The sequence below is a fragment of the Cnephaeus nilssonii genome (assembly GCF_951640355.1).
Source record: "Cnephaeus nilssonii genome assembly, chromosome: 13".
NCBI lineage: Eukaryota > Metazoa > Chordata > Mammalia > Chiroptera > Vespertilionidae > Cnephaeus > Cnephaeus nilssonii.
In genome coordinates, this window is record NC_137084.1 from 22,321,733 (window position 1) to 22,339,524 (window position 17,792).

The window sequence follows — 17,792 nt, forward strand, 5'->3', positions numbered from 1 at the left end:
GAGAGTGACTAGAGTAGGGGAGAGAGAGTTTTCAAAAGTGGTCCAGGAAGACCTCTCTGAGGAGGTGACTTTGAATAAAGACATGACTTGGGAGAAGAAGGCAATCATGAAGCAAAATGTACGTAGTTTGTTCCAAGTGGAAAGAACAAATGCTATGGTTCTGAGCTGGCTACACATTTGTCATATTCAAGGATGGAAATTAGGCCAGGGTGAGTAGAGCCAGGGAAGAATGGGAGAAGATGAGCTCAGAGAGTAGGTGGGATCGTTATGGCATCGTAGTGGAAGATTCATCTACTATGTGCAAGGAAGCCACCGGGAATTTTTTTTTATGTTTTTATTGATTTCAGAGAGAGAAAGGGAGATGGAGAGAGAGAGAGAGAAACATAAATGATGAGAGAGAATCATTGACCAGCTGCCTCCTGTACGCCCCCTACTGGGGATCAAGCCAACCACCCGGGCATGTGCCCTGACCAGGAATCAAACCGTGACCTTCTGGCTTATGGGTTGACGCTCAACCACTGAGTCACACCGATGGGGCACCACTGGGAATTTTAAGCAGTGCCCTGTAGGTTTGATTGAAGCATTAAGATCACTCTGGCTGGTCAATGGAGGAGGATGTACTGATGTGAAGACTGAGCTGATGGAGGACTGGATTAGATTGTGGTGGGGCTGTTGGTGATACACGGACAGATTTTTTAATCTACTTATTTATATTTAATGGACTGGATGTGTGGTCTGAAGGCAAGACCTAAAACAAGGATGACATATAGAAGCTGGGCAGGTCAACACCATTGGCACCATCTCTGTTACCTTTAACCCTTAGCAATCACCATCAACCACCCTCTTCACACCAGTACTGTTACCAACCCCCCTGCTCTCTGCTGGAGCTGCTGCTGGGCTATATCAGTAAGTAATTTACAGTCAGTAGAGTAATCCTCTTTATCAACCAGTATGGAAGTATTTTAAAATATATATTTAAATATATTTTATTGATTTCAGAGAGGAAGGGAAAGGGAGAGAGAGATAGAAACATCAATGATGAGAGAGAATCATTGATCGGCTGCCTCTAACATGCCCTCTACTGTGGATCGAGCCTGAAACCTGGGCATTTGTCCTGACCAGGGAAGAGAATGGTGACCTCCTGGTTCATAGGTCAACACTCAATCACTGAACAACACCGGCCGGGAAGTATTTTAATATTTTAACAGACATATTAGGTCACACCAGCCAAATGTCAGTCTTAGAGTAAGAAGTTTGAAATCTAACCTGTTAGACATAGAACATCAGTGACAATTTCTGGCCAGGGGAATGACATGATCCAGAATGTTGGCCTGGCAGCTGTGTGCAGGAGGATTTGGAAGAGCAAGGGAGAAACTGGATGCAAGGAGCTCCATTAGCAGATTATTCCAGAAGAGGCACAAGATCAGGTGAGAAGCACACACAAATTCCCCAAAGGATTTAGCTGTGAGAGTCAGACTTTACCATGATAGGTGGAAGATAATAAAATCCCTCCCCCTTTTAAATTGATTTGTTGGAGTTCTGTTTTGTCACTGAGGGTAACAAGTGAATATATCACTGTCACTGACATGCCCTGTGGATTAAATGATAAAATTACCATCCCTGCTTCGTCTTCCTTGAAGGAATGAACTTTAGAACTTTGTGGTATGGAGAGGGCTGGATTAGGGGTGAATTCCTGAGGTAACTTGGTACCTTCCAAAGACAGGTCTATCTATGAATCTTTGACATGTTGTTTAAACTGAGAAAAGGGAGACATTCACACCTGATATGAAGAGCATGAAAAGATCCTTGAAAACCACCTTAAAATATATCTGTGCTTCTTTCTGGCTGTCAGAGATAGAACCATTCACAGGAAAGAAGGGTTTTAGTAGGGAGAACAAAATAGTAACAATTAGCCTGGCCTAGGTGGCTCAGTGGTTGAGCATCCACCTATGAACCAGGAGGTCATGGTTCGATTCCCAGTCAGGGCACATGACCAGGTTGTGGGCTCGATTCCCAGTGTGGGACATGCAGGAGGCAGCTGATCAGTGATTCTCTCTCCTCATTGATGTTTCTATCTCTTTCCTTCTCCCTTCCTCCCTGAAATCAATAAAAATATTTTTTAAAAATATATTTTAAAAATTAAACAATTGGTGGATCTCGGTTAGTACATGCATAATCATTATATTGTTTTGAAACTCCTTTCTAGGTTTAAAATATTTCAAAATAAAATATAGGGGGAAATAATCTGCTAGTTTGTTAATTGCTCTTTCAGGGAACTAGTTGACATTTGAATGAGTCACTTTATTTTCACTCTTGGAGAGGTCTTTATACAGTTTAAATGATAAAGTGAATCCCATATGTCTAAATCAAGTGACCAAGGCCTTAAGTACTTCCTTAATGTTTCTTGTTTTAATTTCTGTAATTATCTATACTAATAAAAGCCTAGGTGGCCCTCACGTCATCACAAGATGGCCGCCCCACATTTCACAAGATGGCCACCACAAGATGGCTGGCAGGTGAGGGCAGTTGTGCGCAATTAGGCCTGCAGGGGAGGGCAGTTGGGGTGATCAGGCCGGCAGGGGAGCAGTTAGGGAGTGATCAGGCTGGCAGGCAGAAGCGGTTAGGGGCAATCAGGCAGGCAGGCAGGCAGGCGAGTGGTTAGGAGCCAGCAGTCCCGGATTGTGAGAAGGATGTCTGGCTATGGGATTGGACCTAAACCAGCAGTTGGACATCCCCCAAGGGGTCCCAGATTGGAGAGGGTGCAGGCTGGGCTGAGGGACACCCCTCCAGTACATGAGTTTCATGCACCGGGCCTCTAGTCTATATAATAAAAGTCTAAGTGACCATTATAGTGGAACGACCAGAATGACCGGTTGCTACGATGCACACTGACAACCAGGGGGCAGACGCTCAACGCAGGAGCTGCCCCTTGGTGGTCAGTGCGCTACCACAGGGGGAGCACCATTCAGCCAGAAGCCAGACTCATGGCTGGCGAGCGTAGCGGTGATGGTGGGAGCCTCTCCCGCCTCTGAGGCAGTGCTAAGGAGCAGCAAGCCGAGCAGTAAGGAGTAGAGAGCAGGTGGGCGGTAAGGAGCGAGGGGTCCCGGACTGCAAGAGGGCACAGGCCGGGCTGAGGGTCGCCCCACCCAGTGCATGAATTCCATGCACTGGGCCTCTAGTTATTATATAAACAAGGGACCCTTGCTGTGGCTGAGTTTCCTAGGAGGCAAAGCTACTTTTGTTTGCTTCTCTTTGCCATTTAATTGCTATTCAGGTTGACACAGAAATTACTCAACCCAATCAATAGATGTTGTGCATTATCTATTTATGATTTATTTGTTTAGGCCCACAATAATTCTGAAAGTGTCTGCTCTGTCAAATGAATCTGATATAATATGTTGGAATGTGAAAGGACATTTTAAACTCTATTTTTCAGGCCATCACTTCAAAATACAAGCAGGAAGTAAAAATGTTCAAATCACCATAGCTTCTGAAAACTGGAACAAATTCCAGAGCAACTGCAGTTATTGTTAGAATCCAAAAATAATATCATTGCTTTGTGTTTTATTCACATCTTAAAATATTAGCTTGAACCCTATAAAACTGACATTCTGTAGATTTAAAAAAAACAACAACAGTTAAATATTGACAATTTCATATGGTCCCCCCTATTAAAATCAACATATTTCTTATAAAGTTGACATCATATTCTGTACATATTCTACAAATTTTGTATATTCTGCACAGATTCTACATATTATTTGAACACCTTTGCAGCAGATTCCCATGATTGTCATTGTCAAAGTGTCACTTCTTTGTCAGGCAAATGGAAAACCTACCGAGGAGGTTGGAAGTTCACTAAGTAGTATTAGTTTATTGGGCAACCTACATCTTCTCCTTTCATTTTTTTCCTGAATTACAGCTTCCGATAACCTCTGACAGGTGAAAAATCACTCATAGAATTCTCTTACTCTTTCTTTTTAACAAGTGGATATTTTCAATTTAACATGTATCATACTTAAATGCCAAATCCTGAACGTACCACATGATGCAATAGAGCATAGATTATCCTAACGGCTCTGCTAAGTGCTATTAAAAAAAGTCTGTGAATAATTCTCATAATTTGGCTCACTTACAACGCAGGAATATTTTTTCCTTGACACAGAAAATGTATTTCTCCCCTCAAATGATTAGTGTTTCCCTTGGATATTTCTCATTAATATCCTTAAATATTGGAGTTCTGAGAACTACAGTTTTTCTAGAAGCAGAAAGTTGCAATGGATTTTTTTAAAAAACCAAACTCTCTTAACAGAAATTATAATATTAGAGCTTCAGTACAACATTGCTGCTTTTTTTCTGTTACCACTTCAAAACTGTACTGGCACCCTAACCGGTTTGGCTCGGTGGGTAGAGTGTTGGCCTGTGGACTGAAGGGTCCCAGGTTCGGTTACAGTCAAGGCCATGTACCTTGGTTGTGGGCACATCCCCAGTGAGGGGCGTGCAGGGGGCAGCTGATCGATGTTTCTCTCTCTTCAATGTTTCTCTCTCTTCAATGTTTCTAACTCTCTATCCGTCTCCCTTCCACTCGGGAAAAAAATCAATAAAATCTATTTTTAAATAAAACTGTACTGGCGAAAATGAAGGAGAAACTGAGATTTGGGATTCTTTGCTTATTGAATTCATATAACAATTTTCTTTTCCAGGTGCTTCGAAAGTTCACTAATCGGCCAATAAAGTTTTTTTTTTCTTTTTTTTCTTTTCTTTGGCATAAAGCCCACATACTTCCTAATGTTATGTAAGTATCTCAATAGTAAAGATCAGCAGAGGAGAAAAGGAATTGGAATTTAGCAGCACAGAAAGTCAACTGGAGGAGAGGCATGAAGAAGAAAAGTATTATGAGGGAGGCAACAAAAAGACTCAGGTCATGATAAGGAGCTTCTAGAGAAATCCCTGGGTCCACCTATACTCAGGCAGGTAGCGAAGTATGTTAGCTGATGCCCTGTATGGTGTCACATGCCTGGGTCCAAATTCTCATTGCACTTCAATCATCTTAAATGAGTTGTTTGTCTTCTGTGCTCCAGTTCACTTGTCAATAAAATGGGTATAAGAATGGCATGTATAGGACTGAGTTAAGAGGATTAGATGTAATAGCCAAGTGAAGCACTTAGATCTGATACCTGAGCCTTGGTGCCAGCTAGCGGAGGCAGACTCCTTCCCCTAACTGCTTCCTCGCTCTCAGACACACTCCCTACCGAGACCGCCCTTTGCCTTCAACGTGCCCAGCTCTTTCCTGCCTTAGGATCTTTGTAGCTGTTAAACCTTCTTCCTTCGGTGGTGCTCTCCCCACTCTGACTAATTTTTATTCACCTTCCAGGTCCTTGAGAAGCTTTCCCTACGCTTCCACCTAAATAAGCCATCACTGATCCATCCATACGGGTAGATGTACATCCTCTCCTGGTGAAGCCCCACTTAAATTCGTAGACGTTGGTATAAACAGAGCTTTGCCCTGGAACAAGGCCAAGTCAGTTTTGTTCCCCAACGACGGAAGGGAGAAGTGGCCGTGTCCCGTCATTTTAATCTTAGTCCTTTTGTTTTCATTTTCTTCGTTCTCTTGTGCCTGCTATGTTGGTGCTTCATTTTGAGGTGTTTTATGAGCATTATTAATCTCATTATGTCCAGTGAATGTACAAGCAGTGAGAATGATGAAAACTGCTAATTAGTGGCCTCGGATTATGACGGAAACACAGTGAAACATACCATTAATCGATGAGCATATGTTCAGCCCTTGTATGGCATCATTTTGGACTTCGGAACAAATAGACTTGTAAACAGTCTTTGGAAATGTAACTCATCTGTACCCAGAGGAGTTTCTATGTTTGACTTTCTGGTGACATTTTAATTTTTATCTCTCTCTAAATTCCATGAGGCTAGGAAATGATGTTTTGTTCAACATGGTCCTGCAGATACCTCAGGGTGCCCGTATGCCTTCTGACACCAGCTACCCAGAGTTAAGCCAAACCTCTCTGGTAAAGAGCACAGTCCTGCACAAGACTTCCCTCACTCCAGACACCAGCCACGAATTTGGGAGTCCCCAGGCACACTGATTTCTGAGCTGCTGGCTACAGTTCAAAATTACCCATTACCCACTCGGGTTTGGTAATTCTTAGAACAACTCACAGAACTCAGGAAGGCACTATACTTAACGATTACAGTTTAATTACAGCAAAAAAAAAAAAAAAGGTTTGAGGCAGCTCTGAGTATTTTTATAGTCTGCAGGCTCTTGTCTTACGTTTGTGAATATTTTGTGGACCGAGTGCTAAATACTAAATTATTAAAGATCACTTAAAAAGGAAGGAGCCTAATATCTTCTAACACCCAGTAAATGACTTTATCTTGCAGACTATTTCAATAACGTTATTCCCAAAACACAATTAGCAGAAAAGATATACGTTTTACTTGCAATTAATTTGTATCCAAGGGTGCCATAACTAAAGAAAATTATATATTGTAGTAGGATGCAATCTGGTCTGACGGGAGTCACCGCTGTTTGACATCTGTCATCCATTTGCTGTTCTGAAAAACACCCCAATTTCTTTCCCCCTAGGCTATGGTCTTGGTGGGGATGACAAACCCAGGTGCTTGCTTCCTTACTGGGAAGTGAGTCTCAGCAGCCGCTGGGGCTCTTTCTTACCAAATCATTCCAGCATCTCTCAGGTACAGGCAGAAGGTGCTTTTACAGCCACATTTGGGTCCATGGATGTATCCTCCAGGACTTTGACTCCTAAGCAAGTGACACAGGATTGAAGAGACATTAAGTCGAGGCATCCTGGTGGCAATGCTATAACCATACTTCCAGTGCTACAGGATATTTCTCTAGCTCCTCGTTCCCAGCTCTTTGCTCCTCGATTCCTGCTTCCTCTCAAGAGTTGCAGTTACTATGGCTGTTACAATCCACCCAAATCGAGTGGTTCAAAATAAGAACATAACAACATCTATTCTGCTGCAGACTGCAATAGGGGCAGACGTCAGCAGGGTCAGCTAGCTTCACCTCTGCTCATTCTTGCCTGGGGTGGCTTGCAGGCGGGGCTTGAAGGCTTGCTCACATGTCTGGCGCCTGGCAGGGAAGGCTGGGACAGCTGGGGACCAGAACAGATGGGGCTCCTTGGGCATCTCTCAAAACCTTAAATGGTCTATCCAGCATGGTGGCTTAAGGGTGGTGGCCAGACTTCTGACGTGGCAGCTCAGGGATCCAAAGATCCACCCCTCCAGAAAGATCCACGCAGAAACCCTATCTTTTTAATTACCTCGCCTCCCAAGTCCTGTGAGGTCACTTCTGCTGCGCTCTTGGTGGAAACTCCGTAAAAATCCGCCCACGTTCAAGGGGAAAGAACACAGACCCTCCCTCCTCTCCACAGAGTCCAGTCAACATCACATTGTAAGAATGACATTTGGGACAAAATATATATATATTGGTGCAATCAGTTTTGGGCAATGTAATCCCCAACCCTGAGCCTTCCCATTGATGTAATCCTGTTACTTTTCAATAAACTCCCTGTTGCTGATCTTAGCCAGGGTCAGATTCTCTTACTTATAACTAAAGAATCCCAACCTAGTAGATTAAGGATCTGTTTTATTAATCCCTTGGCAAGAAAACGCCACTTTAATGTTGGATAGTTCATTAATATCACCATCAAGAGGTTGGTCCTTATTCATTACTGAGTTACGGGGCACACCCACCCAGCTCAGAAGAAGACGTTGCTTCACTGGTGAACACCTCCCGCTATTTTACCAAGCCTCCCTCCATCGCTGCAAAACAGACACGACTGTAAGGAAATAGCTGAGGCACAGAAGGTTATTTGGTTCATCACAGATGGCGATGGGGAGTGCAGTGCTTCCAGGAACAGACCCCAGAAGTTTTCGTTCCCTCAGCCAGCCTGGAACTATTATATCCCATAGAAATACCAGGAGAAGATAAGCTACACGAACCAGTGATTGCTGGCGCTAAACACTCTGGTGAGTTCAAAGGGCCCTGAGGGCCTGCTGTTTATTTGGAAAACCAGGGGGTGGGGAAAGTGAGGAGAGAATGGCAGGATAGAGGCCTCTCTCCGTATCAGCTTTAGGATTTTATCCTCACCAGGCTTGCTTAAGGAATTTACAGAGTAGATGTGCATGAGTTTATTATGTATATATGTGTGTAGAGTACTTGAATCCTGTTTTTTAAAAGAGCTTCAGGGAATGTGTACACATTTAAAATAAAAATGTGAGTTCCAATAAGTATTATCAGTCTATGATTAGTCATCGAAATATCACCCTAAAAGAATTTTAACGTGAGAGCACACCAATGTCAGAAAAGCATATTAGGAAAATAGCAAATGATATAATTCGTGTGTAAAATACGAGGTTGCTTTATTAAAGATGAAAAATTTTAAAATAAATAATAAAATAAGGGGATATGTTAGTTGTTTTTAGGAATATTCCGTTTTTCCTTCTGGAACTTATTAGCCAATTTCCCTAAGATGCCAGAAGGCTCTAGAAGATTTTTTAATGTAATTGTCTGATTGGCCATTTCTACTTTTAAACTCTTTTATTAATAAAGTTGTTGGAGATCAAAGAGAAGAGGAAAATATATGCCTGTGAGTCCAGCCACAGATATATCTCAGGATTTAATTTTTACCTTCAGTGTTCAAATACTCTCTCTCTCTCTCTTTCTCTCTCTCTCTGTTGTAGGAACTGTTTTGGTCTTCCTTGTCTTCCTGCCACAGAGTGTCAGAGACTGAAAAAAACAGCCTGAATCAGCATGGACCCCAGACACTTTCAACACATCTCAATAAAACTTGTAGTGATCTTCATTTTCCACACAGCATTGCAGCTGTGGATGACACCCTGCATCTGACCAAAGTTATGGGAACAGCACCTTGAATGAAAAGATTCCTTCAAATAGAGATCATACAGAGAATTAACTGCATACCTTGCTTTTTTTAGTCTCCATTTTGAGGAAAATCACTACTAAAACCCAAGAAAAATCATACACATTCCTTTAGAAGTGCAAATGTCCTAAAGTCTTTAATTTGAAAACCCCTCGTGCCCTAAGTGTATTGAGCTTTGCAGAAAATCCTATGTATGTTTAAACACTGGTTATGACTATTTTTCCAAAGAAATGATTACTAAGGAGCACGCGTGAGACACCTCACCTTTTTATTGACTAAGTTTGGAGTTAGTGCTTCCCTCTTTCTTCTTTGTATGTGTTCATCTTATTTTGTTAGCCACTTGTTGCTGAATTCTGATGTATTCATTCGTTGGAACAGCAAGGCGCTTTTGTGTTATGTTGTAGCATACTTCTAAATGGTTACGTTTTTACCTCTGTGTAAGTACAGTATCGTGGAACTACGCAACATACACAACTCTCCATCTATCCTCCACATTCCCTTTGCATTAGGTGTCCCACTGGCACGAAAATCAGAGCCCCCGCTCCAATTTTTCCAGCTGTCTCTGTCGCCCTGTGATCTTTCGGTACAGATTTTCTAGCCTGTATGAAAAGGCAGCCTTCTACCCCCCTCTTTGATTGTATTTAGGCATTTTGCCAGCCCGAGACATGGATTAATCTGAACAGAATCGCAGGCTTCTCTGGATGTAAGTCATTTACGTGTGCTTAGTGGCATCTACCAAGCAAGGAAAAGGCGGCCCACGGGTGCCTTTGTATCGAGGCGGGGTAGGTTTTGATTTCACTCAGAGTCAAGAACAAAGCAACCTCTGACTTTTCCTCCAGCTCAGCCCGTATGGAATGACTTCTAACGACTTCACGCACTGCTAGCCTTCAGGTGACGGGAGCGTTTTTTACTTTTTAAAAGTTTTCTCCTTCTGTGACGTTTTATAATTATCCCTATTTCTGTTCCTCAGATTTTTTCTGAGTGTTTAAAGTCTAGAGGAAAACATTTAAAATCATTTGGCCACCATCAAATGCTCTTTTCAGTTTGAGGATAATGTGGAGAGAAGCTTTAAGTGCCGTGCCAACACCCAACATGGCATTGCGGATTGAATGAGCCAATTCTAGCCCCTGAGTCTGAATGATTTGGAGGAGACGTGATGTCATTGTCTACTTAGAGATAAATGGGAAGGAGTCTGGGTGGAGACTTTTGGAGTGGTCTTTGTAATAATAGTAATTAAAAAAGAGCATTACCTCATATATTTCAACTTTTTGTCTATACCCTGTGCTTTTCTCATTTTGACCCAATATTACTCATAAAGGGCTGGTGGTTCTGTTTCATTATTTTTGAAGCACTGTTGGATGACACTGGTTTAACAGTTTCTCACAGTTCACTGCTTCAGTTTTCATCAAACTATATTTCTAGTTACACCAGCCACTTTCATCATCAATTTCCATATGTTTCGAAGACATGCAAGGACCAGTTTGCCAACAGCAAATTCAGATAGCAGAGACTAGCTGCTGTGGAACACATTTTTCTCCTAGGGCAGCCATTTCTAAAATGAAAATCTTAGAATCCACCAGGCCAACCCCTTGGCCCCCAAACACGCTCGTATTTGTATACCTAGATTAACCTGTGTGCATGTTGCAGGGTGAGGATTACCACAGGCTATGTAGTTTGGATGTGCATAGCTTTTAAAATAGACACTGGTCATACACACTTCCATATACTTCATATCCGGGTGGTGGGAAAGCGGCAGCCATACAATTGGCCAAAGCACTGCCAAGTTCCAAAAAATTCTTACATAAGCCCTGCCTTGAATTCTACAACTTTCCCATGTTATTGCCATCCCTTCTTGAACCTCCTGTTGTCAAATGAATGCTACAGATTGGGGCCCATTACATATTCTTGACAGCTCTGAAGTATGCAAATACATGTTATATCAACAATTGGTGTATCAATGAGTCACCAGTTCTCAACAAACTATCAGCTTACTTGTTTGCTTACAAATTTAAACAGTATAAATAACCAAAAACTGACTGCAGCTAGCAAAATGTAAATCCCTTCATTTGTTTTTTAGAATACTGCTCATGCCGGGAAAAAAAAAAACAAAAACAAAAAGGAGGGGGAATTAATAAACTAACAATAAACGAAATGCAAATATTTTGGTCTTACAAAAAAACCCAACTCAATCATCCCCATTAATATGAATATCCGAAGAATTTTCTTAATATGTTTTAGGACTACTGAATTCTTAAGGAGCATTTTTTACAGTAATTTCTATGATTGTACTATGTGAATGGTATCTGAAATGGAATATGGACTGTTGGATATTCTGAACTTGTAACATCCTTAGCACTTCTTTTCATTAAAGTTATAGTATATGGAGCCATAGAAAGATATTTAATGACATGGAAAGATGTTCATAGTCTTCTATTCATGTGTAAGAATAAGTTATATAGGTGGTGGGATATAAAGAAGAAAGAGGGCAGCGTTTACTTCTTAATATATTTAGGTGTTTAATTCATTTACAGTAAATATATATTAAGTTTGTTGTTAATCCTTACCTGAAGATACTTTTTCCATTGATTTTTTTTAGAGAGACTAGAAGGGAGAGAGACAGACAGAGACATCAATGTGAGAGACACATTAATTGGCTGCCTCCCATACCCACCCTGACCAGCTGGTCACCGAGCCTGCAACCAAGGTCTGTGCTCTTGACTGGGAATGGAACTTGTGACCTTCAGTCCCCGGGTGCAGTGCTCTAACCACTGAGCAACACGCCAAGGCATAATTTTGAATTAAAATATTTAGAAATGGATTACAATACTGTATAATAATTGTTTGATATCTATCAGTCATTATTTAAGCTCTTTTAAAATATTAACTAATTTAATCTTTGCAAAGTTCTATGAAGTAGGTACATTTAAGACTTAAGCAATCTACTCAAGGTCACACAGGTAGTAAAAGAGAGATGGGATTCCAGCCCTGCTTTTCTCTTCATTACTACACTCTACCCTTAACTGCAACCAAACTTTATTCCATTTTTGTAAAGTAAATTTGATTAGAAAAACGATATAACAAAAGGTTAACAGTGACTATTTCTGAATGATGAAATTACAACTAATTTTAAAATACATGTTTTATCCGTGTTTTCCAATTTTCACAAAACAATGAGTAAAGAAAACAAATGAAAAGAAAAAAATAATCTTTTTAAAGTTCCTTCTGTGAAATAGGAATTTTGATATAGTGCTGTGATTTTTTAAAAACTACCCTCCAGTAACTTCCTTTTTATTTTAGCATCTAGTAAAAGCATGTGCCTTAAATTTTGGCAACTCAACTGCTCTCTTGTGGGCAGATTTTATTTTGTTTATAAAAGGTCACGATGGGGAATTATGAGAACAGAAGAAGGAACCTGATGGAGCCTTCCAAATGTAGAAATGCCAAGAAAGGGGTAAAGTTAGAAAACATAATTGTCATTAAAGAAGTCATAAAATGTTTGAATATATTTCCATTGCATCTTTTCTCAGCAGGCTGAGTTGCTAAGCAGAACCACAGCGACTTAATTTATATCTCCTATGTAATAAGAACATGTCCGTTTGAGGGCCAAAAACAGGGGGATAAATTTTAGGATCTGTATACTTGAAAAAAGTTAGGTTAGTGGCATGTTATGCCAGTATTGCATTTAATACTGCAGTTCTTCATGTCAAGATGGGATTCTGAAAAGTGTGTATGGGATAGAATGAAGATGGCTTGGAGACATAGGATGTCTTGCCTGTGAGTGGAATAATGGGTTCAAGAAAGGAAGTCATCAGGTAAGTATGACTACCAGCCTCTCTGTCTGGGTACTACCATGCTTTCAGCCAGTATGTTAAGATTCTGATTTAAAACAAACAAACAAAAAAACTTTGTTTTTATTATATAAAATTTGTTCAAATCTCAAATCCATTCATGACTCTCCAAGTCTCATCTCCTCCAAACTGTCCTGTTGAAGGCTACCATCACCTCCAAATGACCTCCCAATGTTCACTCTCGTCCCCTAAAATCCATTCTCCACACTGGGAGAAGAGTGACCTTTTCAAATCACAAATGTAATCATGTTAGCCTTTCTACTTAAGATCTTTAAACAGCTTCCAATTACCCTCAGGATAAAGTCAAACATCTTGAACAGGGCCTTAGCTGGGACCTTCAAACTTGGCCCTTCAGTTCTGGCCTGTGCCTACAGATCCGGATCGAGACCCCTTTTGCACGCACCATGCAGTTCCTCACTCAGCACCCCACCACACTGCTTCTCTTTTTCCTATGACATCCTTGTATTCCTTTCCTCCATCAGGGAAGTTTTGACTCAGCTTCAGAGGAGAAAAAGTCTCCCAAATGTGTGTGGAATTTTTATTTTTTGCACCAGGTGCCTCTCCTTTTCATAGTTATACTCTTTATTTGTGTGATTGTTTAAGATCAGTCTCCCAGGCTCATGAGATTACAAACTCCATAATGTGAGGGAAAACTCTGCTTTTTGCATCATTAGATGATCAGCATGATTTAAGTACCCTGACTGGAACAGAGCAGAGCTTAAAAAATATTTGTTGAATAACAGAACCATTACAGTAATAATACAGAGAGCAATGGGTTTTCAATTTTACTAGTCTCTCCAAATCAATTAAAAAATATATTCATTCATTTATTTACTTTTGGTGACAAGAAAAATTACATTATATATTGCATACTCAAAATATTGATATATCTTGTCAAATGGAGTTATTAAATTTGAAAACTCCCACATACATTTTCTTTAATCAGGTGATTATGGGTTTTCCACACTGCCCATCTTTCAAAAGAGATTACTTTGGTTTTTACCTCAATGAACACACTCTTCCTAGGATGAAAAACACATTAACACCTGCTTTTTAGCACCTTGGTTTTAAACTAATTATTAAAATTATTGTTGCATAAATAATATTAATCTGATTTGTTGATGCATACAATATATTGGTTAGTAAGAATGCTAAGAATGCCAAAACCAGTTTGGCTCAGTGGATAGAGCGTCAGTCTGCGGACTGAAAGGTCCCAGGTTCGATTCCGGTCAAGGGCATGTACATTGGTTGCGGGCATATCCCCGGTAGGGGGTGTGCAGGAGGCAGCTGGTCGATGTTTCTAGCTTTCTGTCCCTCTCCCTTCCTCTCTGTAAAAAATCAATAAAATATATTTTAAAAATTATAAAAAAAAGAATGGTAAGAATTAGTGAGTGCTTTATAAAAATTTCAGTCCCTCCATGTTTATTATTTACGCGGTTGGCGAAGCAGGATTCAATTTAGTCTTTCTAAGATAGAGTTTATATAATTTATTTTATGAAATGAAGTATCATCAGTTCTAGTGCTTCCTGAATCATTATTGGTTAACCAACAGGAAATTTTGAATACAAAGGACAAAAAAAATGTATATATTTATCTTGAGGACTTCAAAAAACGATCTATCAAAAAATCAGGTTAATCACATATGTTTCTTTTGAAACCACATCTTGGTACATTTATTCTGTAAAATTTAAAATATAACTTTTACTTAGTATTATTATTATTATTATTTTGCATCCTACTGTATTTAAAAGGAAGGGTGCCTTGGCCCTGGTTGGGTGGCTCTGTTGGTTGGAGTGTCTGTTGTCCCATACACCAAAAGGCTGTGCGTTCGATTCCTGGTCAGGGCACATACCTAGGCTGCAGATTCTATCTTTGGTCATGGTGTGTCCAGGATTGATGTTTTCTCTCTCACATCAATGTTTTTCTCTCTCTTTTTCCCCTTTCCTCTCTCTCTCTAAAAACTAATTAAAAAACATATCCTTGGGTGAGAATTTTTTTTTAAGACTGCCTTTAAACGGATGTGATACATAACAATCTTCATTTTCTCAATGAGAAAATCAACTTCTGACACAGTCTTATATTATTTCATGTCTCTAAAGATATTAGCAAGTTCCTTTAAATGTGCTATATGAACTCAACGGAAAGTCCTCAGTTCTTATGCTCCAACACTGGTCTCACGACATCACTTCCATCCCTGCCTATCTGGTATGAATTTTCCTTCATTGTGTGGTTGTCTCATTCACTCATGCATTCTCTCACTCACTTTCTCATTTACTGACCCATACAATTGTGTAACAGACACTTCCAAATGTCTACTATTTGCCTAGCACATAGGAATGAAGGACACAAAGGAATATAGGACATAGCTCTTAACCTTTTGCACTCGGATGTCGAGTGCAAATTACTCTTTGAATGTATCAATAATTTGAAATATAAAAAAATCCAAATAAATAAGTTTGTATGAAAAGAAACTCCAGTTTTTTATTCTACTGCCGCGCTTTGTAAAATCTGGGGTATTTAAAAAATTAAATCCCGAGTAGAATAAAGGAATCGAGAAAACAGCAAGCGAGTGCAAAGGGTTAAACTTGAGGGGGTTACAGTGAAAACCTTCTAAACAGGTCAGAAAACGTAATAACGGTAGGAATTTGAATAAAGTAAAGGTGTTTGTTGGATCAGGTTATTTTCTAATTGCATCACAATAATAGTTCTACTAACAAGCTCTATTTTTCATAGGATATATCTTGGCTTTTGCTGGAAAATGATAAAAATGCAGACAATTAAAAAAAAAGAAGTAAAATAGTTGCTGTTTGTTCAATAAAATTACTCCATAAAATGGCAATAGTTTCAACAAATGTCTTTTTCCTGAAGAAAACCCACACTATTGCTATACACAGTGCCCCTGAGTTTCTGACAAACCTGTTGTAGGGGGCAGGAGAGCCAACTCCAAATTAATACTGAGCTTCCAAGGGAAGCAGCTTTCCCTTTCTGAGCTCCCACCTAGAGTTCTCCCACATTCCTCTCTCTCATTTTCTTCCCGAAATCCATTCTGAAAAGACATTTTAAAATATACTGCAGCAGGCTATCAGAAAGCATAGTTGCCTGTTCCTTCGATGAAATCACTGGAGGAAGGGTCCAGATTTACATTCCATTAAAGAAAAAAAATTTGTAGTATTTGCATAGAGGCAGTCATAAACTTGGCTTTTGATTCTTGTCCTTCCTTTCTTTTCCATTATAAACAATAAAAATTGAATTTACCAACAATAACCAAAAATGGAGCTTATAGGCTCACTTATCTTAAAAAAAAAAAAAAAGTACCAGCCTCTAGCATTTACAATTTGGAATAATGAGGCTTGATATTTCAAAGCTGATGTCAGGGGACAGACATGGTTCACATCCAATCATTTTAAAACACGCTTTTAGTGTAGGTAGCTATATGGGTGGAGAATATGATTTAACAAAACACAATATGTTCCAATCTATGTAATGAGAATTATTTGACAAAATGTATTCCTTTTGTTCCTCATTTACTAGTTAAATTCACTTACATCTCTCCAGCTTCTTTATTTTGGTAGCTTAATGGGAATAAAATTTCAGAACTCTAATACAGCTTGGCCACTACCTCTCAGTTGATAATTGATCAGCAGGGACACAGTAGAAGCTGACTTCTTCCTATAGTGCAAGTTACAAATTTTCCCCAGTCAGCAAAACGATATACAAATTCTCATCAACTTTGTAAAGGATCACTCGCTTGACTTTCTGTAGCTTTAAATATCTTGTAAAATGTGCCAATCTGTGTGCACATAGATTTAGAATCATGTACAAACTATTTGGCTGTTTTGATTGACTATCAGTTAAAGAAAGAAAAAGTTAGAAAACCACAGAAGTTATTTGGCTTGGCTGGTGCCAATTTTTTTCTTGACTGATTAAATTATCCCAAATCAGTCTAAAAATTCAAAACATTTAGATAAGGGGAGTACAGGCTAACTCACAGAATAAGGGAAACAAAACTATTTCTTACATGACTCTAGTGAGTGTTTGCTGCTGGGCTGGAAAAGAAAAACAAAATAAAAAGGTACCCCCACCCCATCTTTGGCATTCTTTCATGTCAGTGTCCCTTGCTGTGATTTGTGCTGGGCAAGGGTGGCCACTGTCCCTTGATTCCAGTACATTTGACAAGTACTGACACTCCAGGCACACTGTAAAACAAAATAAATACATTAGCAAGACCCTTTCCTCCTTCATTTCAGCCCAGGCATAAGAGATAGGTTACTTAAAATTCAAGTGCCAGGAAAGCCTATTGTAAAAGGGAAATATTTTCAAGTGAAGTCCGTTTGATCTTTTTTATAGGGGCTCCTACCAGCCTCTCTCCCTTCCTCCCCAGACCCTGGAAACCAATTAGTCTCCGCACGGAGGCCACAGTCCAGGTTGAAATGGCTCCTTTTTATTTTTAGGGGATATAATTTCAGCCAGCATGTCTAGTCAGTTGTCACATAGTCTACTTAGCACACTTCTCTCTCTCTCTCTCACACACACCCATTGGGCTTCCCTTTGGAGAATAGCTAGATCTTTGAGTCTGACTCCTGGAAAGGAATTAATCTGGTTGCCGTCCAATTCCTTCAGCTCTGACAATGGCATAACATCACAGGGCCACCTCATCTTTCATAGACAGCCTTGCCAACCAAGTTTTCTAAAAAGCCTTCTTTTCCTTGTCTTCTATCATTTCAGCGGCTTTCCCTTTCCTTATGTTGTTTGCATACAATTCTGAAAACCTTTTACCCCCTACCCCCCCCCCCCCCGCCCCATTATCCAAAGTAGCAGAGAAAATAGGATGAACTTTGCTTTTTAAAACCTTTTAGAAGGGCTTATCTTTGGGGGGAAAAGGAACCCCAAAGACAAAAATGAAAACAACTAGAATCTGCCTCTCCTCAACTCCCTATCTTGAACGTGCCTTAATTCATGAAGGTGAAAAAAATTATCAGTTGGGTTGGCCTTTTCTTTCCCAGGAACAACATTGCAG